General features: G+C 44.0%; 1 protein-coding gene across 5 annotated transcripts in view; it reads right to left on the bottom strand.

The window, feature by feature from the left end:
• The window catches only part of LOC143041196 (uncharacterized), a 31,825-nt gene extending 22,394 nt beyond the window's left edge, over window positions 1-9,431 (bottom strand). The window contains exon 1 of one of the 5 annotated variants that reach the window (XM_076213035.1): window positions 9,299-9,431. The gene's annotated coding sequence lies outside the window, so the exon portion shown is untranslated. Of the gene's footprint in view, window positions 1-2,539; window positions 2,731-8,576; window positions 8,826-9,298 lie in introns of those variants that run through there. The other 4 variants (XM_076213034.1, XM_076213036.1, XM_076213032.1 and 1 more) reach the window with 4 other exon arrangements.
• Between the last annotated feature and the right edge of the window lie 1,480 nt (window positions 9,432-10,911).

Below are 10,911 nucleotides of genomic sequence, written 5' to 3'. Positions count from 1 at the left end.
AATGATAACAATAATTAAAGAAACCCAAAATTACAGGCCTGTAAGCTTGACTTCTATCGTAGGAAAAATGATGGAAACTATCATCAGAGATGCTATCGAACATCATTTAGAAAGCAACAGTTTGATAAATGATAGCCAGCATGGATTCAGACGGAAACGTTTTTGTCTAACACTACTTACTAAATTAGCTTCACACGGAATAAGTGCTAGCCTATTAAGTTGGGCTAGTAATTGGTTGAATGATCGAAAACAGAGTTCTTTTTTAAATGGAAAAAATAGTTAGAAAAATGATACATGGACTAAGAAATCTGCCTTACGAACAAAGGCTTAGGCACCTTAACTTACACTCTCTGGAAAGACGCAGAGTGCGGGGTGATCTAATAGAGGTGTTCAAGTGGATCAAAGGCTTTAACAAGGGTGATGCAAACAAGGTCATGTTAAAACAACAGGGCAGGACTCGCAGTAATGGTTATAAACTGGACAACTTTAGCTTTAAGAAGGAAATAGGCAAGAATTGGTTTACTGATATAGTGGTCGACGAATGGAATAGACTTAGTAACCATGTAGTAAGCGCTGAAATTATCAGTTGTTTTAAGAAACGATTAGACAGCTTTATGGATGGGGATGACAGGTGGTGATGGATACGGAGCTGCCTAGTGTAGGCCTTATGGTCTCTTGCAGTCTCCTTCATTCTTATGCTCTTATGCGTTCCTCAGGGTTCCGTTCTTGGGCCACTTCTATTCATAGTATATATAAATGATATAGACCACGGACTGAAATCCATTTTCTCCAAATTTGCTGATGATACATAACTATGCGGGATGGCAAATGATCACTTAAACCAATTAGAAATTCAAGATTTAGATAAACTACAGGAATGGTATGAAAAGTGGTTAATGAAATTTAATACAAGTAAATGCAAGGTTATGCACATAGGTAAAAATAACAGTAAGTACGATTACAAGTTATTTGGAAATTCGTTAACAAATGTGGATAGTGAAAATAATATCGACGTAATTATCAGTAACGATCTTAAATCATCTAAGCAGTGTATTTCAGCCTCTGAGAAAGCAAATAAGATTCTAGGGCTGATTACGCAATCTTTTGACTTCAAAAGTTCATCTCTCATTAACAACCTCTATAAATCGTTAGTTCGCCCACATTTGGAAAATGCTGTTTCCGCATGGTCACCGAATCTCGTTAAAGACATTGATAGATTGGAAAAAGTACAACGGCGAGCCACAAAACTGATTCCAAATATCAAAAAGAAGTCATACGAAAATCGACTAAAACATATGAATCTGTTTTCCCTATAAAAGCGTAAACTCATAGGTGACTTGATACAGGTCTTTAAGATTCTAAAGGGAATTGATAACATCAAAAGTGACAAAATTTTCACACTGAATGAGAATCCGACAAGAAATAATGGTCTCAAACTGTTAAGAAATAGATTTAATTTAGAAATGGGTAGAAACAACTTCGCCAACCGTGTAGTTAATGAATGGAATAAACTTCCTGCAGAGACAGTGCAATGTAGTTCAGTTCGAAGCTTTAAGATTCGTTTAGACAAACACTTAAGCAAAATGTAATGCCTGCCATTTATTTTATATTATTTGATTGTTATCATCTTTTTTATTATTATTTGCTTGATTATCATTCATTATTATTTATGTTAATTTATTATTATTTACTATTTAACTATCTGTTTAACTTTACATATTTATTTATTTCTCTATTTCATTACTATTCAATTATATTTTTATTTATTTACATATTTATATATTCATATATTTATTTATTATTATAATTTTTTCGCATCAGACCTAGTTATGGACCAAAAGGTCTCCTGTCGGCATGCTTCTTTGTAATCCTTTGTAGTAATAATTATAATAATAATAATAGTAATAACAATAATAGTAATAACAATAATAGTAATAACAACAATAACAATAACAATAACAATAATAATAATAATAATAATAATAATAAATCAATAATAATAATAGTAATAATAATGATAATGATAATGATAATAATAATAATAATAATAATAATAATAATGTTAATGATAATAATAATAATAATAATAATAATAATAATAATAATAATGTAATAATAATAGCAATAACAGAGAACAAAAATAATAATGATAATAATAATAATGATAATAATAATAATAATGATAATAATAATAATAATGATAATAATAATAATAATAATAATAATAATAATAGTAATAATAATAATAATGATGATAATAATTATCGTAAAAATCATAATAATAATGATAATATAATGATCATGAAATCAACAATTACAATGACAACAATAATCATAAGGAAGAGCAAAACAAGAACAACAGAAACAACAACAAGAACAATAACAATGACTGGCTCAATACAACCCCTGTGGCCAATATAGGCCCACGTTATACGGCTCACAATCACATATCACGTCACACTGTGGCTCACGTCACATTATGTGGCTCACGTCACACTATACGGCTCATGATCCCATATCACGTCACACTATGGCTTACGTCACATATGGCTCTCGTCACACTATGCGGCTCAAGATTCCATATCACGTCACATGTGGCTCACATTGCACTACACCGTGGCTCATTTCACATCACGTTTATGACGTCACACTATATAGGTGGCTCATGCCAGGCGGCTCACCAGGACGTCTTTTGCCTCTGAGCCAAGAGCCGAGACTGAGCGAGCCAGCCAGCCAGCCAGCCAGCCAGAGAGGAGACCTCGCCAACGCCAGCAGGAGGAGGAGGAGGAGGAGGAGGAAGGCGCGACCTCGGCGGGAGGAAGAGGAGTGGAAGGGAGTTTGTATGGAAGATGAGGAGGAGGAGGAGGAGGGGAGGAAGACGAGGGAGGAAGAAGGGAGTTTGTATGGAAGAGGAGGAAGATGAGGAGAGAGGGGGAGGTGGGAGGTTGGAGGAGGGAAAAAGGAGGGAGGGAGGACGAACGAGGGAGGAGGAGGAGGGAGGAGGAGGAAGAGGAGGGAGGAAAAGGAAGAGGAGGAGAAGAAAGAGGAGGGAGGAGGGAGGAGGAGGAGGAGGAGGAGGAGGGAGGAGGAGGGAGGAGGAGGAGGAGGAGGGAGGTTGGAGGAGGGAGGAGGAGAAAGGAGGACGTTGGAGGTGGGAGGAGGGAGAAGGATGGAGGGAGTTTCTATGGAAGAGGAGGAAGAGGAAGAGCGAGGAAGGAGAAACGGAAGAGAAGGAAGAGAAGACGAAGGAGAGGAGAGAGGAAAGGATGGAGAAGGAGGAAGAGGAAGAGGAAGAAGGAAATGGACGAGGAAGAGGAAGAACAGGAAGAGGAAGAGGGAGAGAAGAAAGAGGAAGAGGAGGAGTAGGAGGAGGAGGACGAAATAGACGATGAAGAGGAAGAACAGGAAGAGGAAAAGGGAGAGAAGGAAGAGGAAGAGGAAGAGGCGAAGGAGTAGGAGAAGGAGGAAATGGACGAGGAAGAGGAAGAACAGGAAGAGGAGGTGGAAAAGGAAGAGGATGAAGAGGAGGAGGAAGAGGAGGAGGAGGAGGTGGAGGAGGAAATAAACGAGGAAGAGGAGGAGGAAGAGGAGGAGGAGGAGGTGGAGGAAATAAACGAGGAAGAGGAAGAACAGGAAGAGGAAGTGGGGGAAATGGAAGAGGAGGAGGAGGAGGAGGAGGAGGAAGTGAAAGCTGTTTTTGTATACACGTGCTATAGAGAGGGGTGAGGTGTGTGGAGGAGAGGAGGAGAAGGAAGAGGAAAGGAAGAAGAGGAGGAAGAGGAAAGGAAGAAAAGGAGGAAGAGGAGAAGAAAAGGAAGAAGAAAAAGATGATGAGGAAAGAGGAACAAGAGGAGAGGAAGAAGAGGAGGAAGACGAGGAAGAAGAACAACAGGAGGATAAGGAGAACGAGTAGAGGAGGAAGAGGAGGAGGAGGAGGAGGAAGATGAGGAGGAGGAAGATGAGGAGGAGGAGGAAGATGAGGAGGAGGAGGAAGATGAGGAGGAGGAGGAAGATGAGGAGGAGAATGGGGAGAAAATGAGGAGGAGTAAGATAAGGATGAGGAGGAAGATGAGGAGAACGAGTAGAAGAGCAGGAGGAGGAAAAGGAAGAAGAGGAAGAAGGGGAGGAGGAGGAGGAGGAGGAGGAGGAGGAGGAGGAGGAGAATGAGAAGAGGAGGGGGGAAAAAGGAAGAGAAGAAGAACGAGGAGAGGAAGAAGAGGAGAATGAAGAGGAGGAGGAAGGTGAGAAGGAAGGTGAGAAGGAAGATGAGGAGGAAGAGGAAGGAGGAAGATGAGGAGGAGGAAGATGAAGAGGAGGAGGAAGAGGAGGAAGAAGCGCAGGAAGAGGAGGAAGAAGCGGAGGAGGAGGAGGAAGAAGCGGAGGAGGAGGGGGAAGAGGAGGAGGAGGAGGAGGAGGAGGGGACTGTTGGTGTGTGGACTGCAGCGGTTGTAAGGCTGTTTGTCGCATAACGACAAAAGCTTAGAAACGACAAAAATAAAGTAAAATAAAATAAAATAAAATAAAATAAAATAAAATAAAGAGAATGGAGGGAATGCGGAGGTGATGGGCATAATGTGGAGGTGAAAATGGAGGGGAGGACCAAAGAGGAAAAAATTGGAGAGAGAGAGAGAGAGAGAGAGAGAGAGAGAGAGAGAGAGAGAGAGAGAGAGAGAGAGAGAGAGAGAGAGAGAGAGAGAGAGAGAGAGAGAGAGAGAGAGAGAGAGAGAGAGAGAGAGAGAGAGAGAGAGAGAGAGAGAGAGAGAGAGAGAGAGAGAGAGAGCGAGAGAGAGAGAGAGAGAGAGAGAGAGAGAGAAAGAGACACCCTGACAAGAATCAGACAATTGTTATCCCTCCTTTCTCCCGAGCGGAAACCCGGCGCCCCACCTCATCCGGCAACGATCCTCGACTGATGTCTGTGTTGTGTGAGTGTGCGGTTGCTTCTGTGTTAACAATAAGAAGGAGGAGGAGGAGGAGGAGGGGAAGGAGGGGAGGTGGAAGGGGATGAAGGGTGGAAGAGGAGGAGGAGGAGGAGGAGTAGGTGGAGTGGGATGAGGAGGTGGAAGAGGACGAGGAGAAAAAGGAGGAGGAGGAAGAGGAGGAGGGATGAAGAGAAATAAAAGGGGAAAATAGGAAGAGAAGGGAGAGGAGGAGGAGGAGGAAGAGGAGGAAGTGAAGGAGGAGGAGGTGGGAGAGGAAGAGGGGGAGGAGGAAGAGGAGGAAGAGAAGGAGGTGGGAGAGGAAGAGGAGACAGAGGAGGAAGATAAAGAAGAGGAGGAGGGAGGAATAGAAGGAAAAGGCGAAAATGTGAAAAGGAGAAGGAGGAGGAAGAGGAGGAAGAAGCGAATGTAAAGGAAGAGGAGGAAGAGGAAGAGGAAGATGAGGAAAAAGAGAAGGCAAATGAGGAGGAAGAGGAGAAAGAGGAAGGATGAAGAGAAGGGAAATAGGAACATGGGAAGAGAAGGAAAGAGGAGGAGGAGGAGGAGGAGGAGGAGGAGGAGGAGGAGGGGATAATTGAACCGTTTGCATGCAAAAAGGGCAGACAAGCCAATGGAGGGACGAGGAGGGGAGGAGGGAGGGGAGGGAGGAGGAGGAGGGAATATGGAGAGGGAGGGAGGGAAGGGAGGAGGAGGGAAAGAGTGAGGAGAGGGAGGAGGGAAGGAGGAGATGGAGGAGGAGGAGGAGGAGGAGAGAGGCAAAGAGGGAGGGAGGAGAGGAAAGAAGGAGGGGAGAGGCACAGAGGGAGGGAGGAGAGGGAAGAGGAGGGAAGGAGGGAGAGAGGAGAGGGAGAAAGGAAGAGAGGAAGGGAAGGAGAGAGGCGAGAAGAAGAGAGAAGAGGAGAGGAGGAGAAGAGGAGGAGGAAAGGGAAGGAGTGTCAAAGGTGACGAGGTGAAACAGGAGGAGGAGGAGGAGGAGGAGGAGGAAGATTAGAAATGGGACTGAAAGAGGAGGAGGAAGAAGAAGAGGAGGAGGAAAAGGGGGAAGAAGAGCAGGGGGGGAAAGGAGGCGAAAGGAGTGGAAGAAGAGGAGGAAGAGGAGGTGGAGGAGGAAGAGGAAGAAGAGGAGGAAAAGAAGAAAAGGGAGGAAGAAGAGAAGGAGTGGAAGAGGAGAAATAAAAAGAGGAAGAGAATTAAGAATGAGGAAAAGGAGAAGGAAGAGGAGGAAAATGAGAAAGAGGAGGAGGAGGAAGAAGAGGAAGAGGAAGAGGAGGAAAAGGAGAAAAAGAAGGAAGAGGAGGAGGAGGAAAAGGAGGAAGAAGAGGAGGAAGAAGACGAAGAAGAAAAGGAGAAAGAAAAGGAAGAGGAGAAGGAATAGAAGGAGAGGAAGAGGAGGAGGAGGAGGAGAAGTGTTGAGTACTCATTTTAGACTGTGTGCAGGTCGCGTGCAGGCCACGTGCAGGCCACGTGCAGGCTAGGCTCTCCAACTGAGAAGAGAAAGCAGATGAGTGTGCAGGCCGGCCAGGAGATGTTGTTGTATGGAGGTCGGGGGGGAAGAGGAGGAAGAGGAGGAAGAGGAGGAGGAGGAGAGGAGGAGGAGAGGAGGAGGAGGAAGAAAAGGGAAGAGGAGGAGGAGGAGAAAAGGAGGAGGAGTAGAGAAGGAGGAGGAGAGAAGGGGGTGGAGGGGAGGAGGAGGAGGAGAGGTGGAGGAGAAAAGGAGGAGGAGGAAGAGAGAGGGAGGAGAAAAGGAGGAGGAGAGGAGGAGGAGGAGGAAGAGAGAGGGAGGAGAAAAGGAGGAGGAGGAGAAGGAGAAGAGGAGGAGGAGAGGAGTACAGAAGGAAGAGGAAGAGGAGGAGAAGAGGTGGAGGAGAGGAGGAAGAGGAGGAGGAGGAGAAAAGGAGGAGGAATAGAGAAGAAGGAGAGAAGGAGGAGGAGAAGCGGAGAGGATGAGGAGAAAAGGAGAAGGAGAGAAGGAGGAGGAGGAGGAGGAGAGGAGGAGAGGAGGAGAAGAGGTGAAGGAGAAAAGGAGGAAGAGGAGAGGAGGAGGAGAGAAGGAAGAGGAGGAGGAGGAGAGAACACAAAGGAAGAACAAACAACAGAAGGCGTACTGGCCCTAACGAGGAAGAGGAGGAGGAGAAGATGTAGAGGAGAAAAGGAGAAGAGGAATAGAGGAGGAGAAGGAGGAGATGTAGAGGAGAAAAGGAGAAGAGGAGGAGGAGGAGGAGGAGAGGAGGACGGGAAGAGGTGGAGTCTAAAAGGAGGAGGAGAGGTGGAGGAGGAGAGGTGGAGAAGAAAAGGAGGAGGAGGAGGAGAACGAGGAGAGGTGGAGGAGAAAAGGAGGAGGAGGAGGAAGAAGAGAAGGAGAAGAGGAGGAGGAGGGGAGGAGAGGAGGAGAAAGAGGGGAAGAGGATAGGAGAGGAGAAGGAGGAGGGGAGGAGGGGAGGAGGGGAGGAGCGGAGGAGGGGAGGAGCGGAGGAGGGGAGGAGCGGAAGAGGGGAGGAGGAGAGGAAGAGGGGAGGAGGAGAGGAAGAGGAGAGGAGGAGGGGAAGAGGGGAGGAGGGGAGGAGGAGGGGAAGAGGAGAGGAGGGGAGGAGGAGGGGAAGAGGGGAAGAGGGGAGGAGGAGGGGAGGAGGAAGGGAAGAGGGGAGGAGGAGGGGAAGAGAGGAGGAGGGGAGGAGGAGGAGGAGAGGAGAGGAGGAGAAAGAGAGAAAGAATAGGAGAAGAGGTTGGAGGAGAAAAGGAGGAAGAGGAGAGGAGAAGAAGAGGAGGAGGAGAGGAGGAGAGGAGGAGAAAAGGAAGGGGAGAAGAGAAGGAAGGAGAGGAGGAGAGAAGGTAGAGGAGGAGGAGATGAAATAGAGAAGGAGGAGGAGAATGGGAGAAGCGGAAGAGAAGGAGGAGAAGAGGAAAAGTAGAAAAGGAGGAGAAAGAGGAGGAAGAGGAGGAAGAGAAGGAGGACGAGGAGGAAGAGGAGGAGATGCGGAGTCCCATGTAGGTGGAAGTGAGTGTGGAGGTAAGTGGAGGTGAGTGGAGGTGAGTGTGTACTTAGTGTACACCAAATAAGTTCTCCTACGTTGTGTACAATCTGTGATTATATTTTAAATTTCTAACGATTTGTAATTATTTTGATCACTCATGTAACTACTATTTTGTTTTTTATTATTCCGCCGATATTTTGTTTTAAATATTTTATTTATTTCCATTTATTTATCTATTTCCATTTTTGGTTTCTTGGCTGGATCACATAACACTTTATTTCATTTATTTGTTTATTCACTTCTGGAGATTTGTTTCTTTATCAAATGCGTCCACTAAAGTTTCAAGTCCATATATAGAATTATTTTCATTATTGTCATTATCATTCATGCTCCCAATGAAAAAATATATTGTATAATTTATGGTTGTCGTTCTATTTTTTTAGGTATTTCATCATTTTCGGAAACTTTCTGACATCAATTGTGATTTTTGTAACCGTCATTTCACACAGGCCAAAGTCGTCTTGTCAACATTTTATGTTAAACAACGTTTTTGAATACATTTCGTTCACATAACCATTTCAAACTGTAACGTTCACTCTATAACACGATAATATTCATGAACTGGCTTATGTTTTCATCTCACAACACATAAAACACTTTTTGTTACCATGAATAACACTGAAGAACACATCAAAATAAAAAGGTTGATTAACGCGTTTTAACGTTCAATGAACACAATCGATCACGACCGCCCTGCACGACTTGTCTCGACATTCTGACCCGCGCGGGAGATTTCAGCTCCAGATGAGCAAGGGAACACCTGCTTGAGATGTTGAGCAGTCGCCATAAGAGACAATGCGTCTCTAAAGCTTATTATGTATGCGCGCAGTATCCTCAGAAACCTTCTAAATGTCCAGCAGTCTATAACAACCTCGACGCTGCTTGGTCCCCCTGTGTAGACTGACCGACATTGTTGCATTCGAGTCGCGTGTCGTCATAACGCTTAGATAATCAAATACAGTTTTTGTTTTCTTTATTTCAAACATGGAAACTGATTTTATCCCTAACGCCAACGTAGGTCAGGTGGACGTTTCGAGAACTGGGGAGCTGATTTAAAAGGATCACAGTGAATCCTTCCCATGGTCTAGTTGTGTTGTATCAGTTGCCATTGTTCCATTTCCGACGTTTTTAAACTAGCCAGTTTTCTCATTATAGAAAAAATCTTAACACACACAAATAGTGGAATATTATGAACAACTATTGTAATATAATAGAAGTACATTCTACACACAAGACCATCAATAAATAAAAAAATTGTCAGAAAGAGCGAATGTTTCATTTTGAAATACTACCAAACAAAGGGAAAAATACAAAACACTTTCGGTTTACATCGGAAATCAACTATGTCCGTTACAACTCCCCCGTAACTGCCAACAAATGGTTCTTTAAATTCAAATTCCTTCGAAGGACAGGCGGGAAAAATATGCGCTTAAAAGTTTAGTAAATAATCGAACTCGCAGTCTTAAATGAGATACCTCCCGCGAACAAGCTTCCACACTCCGTCCTTATATGCGAGAAGTGAACCAAGGTAGCGAGGGAGCATTTGTTTACATTCAAATCGCAATTGTCGACCTCATAGTTGATCCTCAGTAGATTATCAACTCAGAGTCGATGACCCCTTCCGGTATTGCCAAGGTTATCCAAATCCCAAATCTACAAAGACAAAAGTTCCTTATTAACTGCTGGAAAATAGACCATATGGCCAGTGGGAGGCGACTCGGTCATTGCCAAATAGTGATAGATACTCCGATGAGTCATCTCCGTTCTGCCAGACTTCGTTTCGTAAAAAAAAGAAAAAAAGAAAAACTCAACACAAATTTGAATCCCCAACATTAACATAAATCTGGTATTTATAATTTAATCTTAATACTTCTGTATTAATATACCAGTTGGGGAATAGCTACGTGAAAACAAAAATAATTATGGAGACGACTTGTACCTAGAGCAGCCAGCTATGAGTCATGTCTGGGGAGAGAGTGAGAGAGAAACCTTTTATTTCCAGGTTTGCTGCGACACAGAGCAGCGTAATATGATACGAACGCACTATTTGGTGTCATGTCACCCTATCACATGGCCCAAACTTCTAAAGAAAATATTTTAAGACGATTTACTCGTTCAACAATGTAAAAATCAATCCAAGATAGATGGTCGACATATCTATCATATATTTATCAAATGGGGAAAGAAAAATATAAAAATATGACTCACCAACGGTTTTGAGTCACGTGTTGGACTCGTGATTGGCAGCCATGACCTTCCCAATGAGAGCTTCCACACATATACACCCCTGCCACAATCCCCTTGCACAAGGTGTGCAGTGACGGCTTATAGTATCAGTAAAAGCCTATTCTGATGTATTAAACAATGTTTAAGGCTACGGACCAGTCGCTCGCATTTATCCATTTATGGACGCAACCCTGAGGGGTTGGCATTCTGTTCCCGGACTGGGACCAATATATCCTTCAATACTCTTGTTTTCAACGAGCTGGTAACCGGCGACTGATCACCTGTGTGGTGTTGATATAAACTCAATTCTAGGTACTTTGCCTTTTTTCATTTATCATGCATTTTATTTATCTATTTGTTTACATTTTTATTTCTTTATTATGATCTTTAAAATTCATGCAAAAATGAATTAAAAATACGCATATCAGATCAATTCAATCAAATCATCCATCCTGAGTCCACTGTTGAACAAAGGCCTCTTTCGTAGCATTCCATCATTCGCATAATGACCGCGCCAACCTCTGCCACGTCACTCCTGCAAACTTCCCAATCTCGTCTCTCCACCTTCTGTCTGGTCTCCCTCTTCCACGCTTCCCATCTCGCGGCGTCCACTCAGTAACACACTTACTCCATCGCTCATCAGTCGTTCGCACTAACTTACCTGCCCAATTCCACTTCCTCTCTTTTACCGCACCCCACAATATCTTTCACTCTAG

The sequence above is a fragment of the Oratosquilla oratoria genome, chromosome 30, assembly GCF_046742065.1.
Source record: "Oratosquilla oratoria isolate Oo_2021 chromosome 30, ASM4674206v1, whole genome shotgun sequence".
NCBI lineage: Eukaryota > Metazoa > Arthropoda > Malacostraca > Stomatopoda > Squillidae > Oratosquilla > Oratosquilla oratoria.
This window is presented reverse-complemented; position numbering and strand designations above follow the sequence as displayed.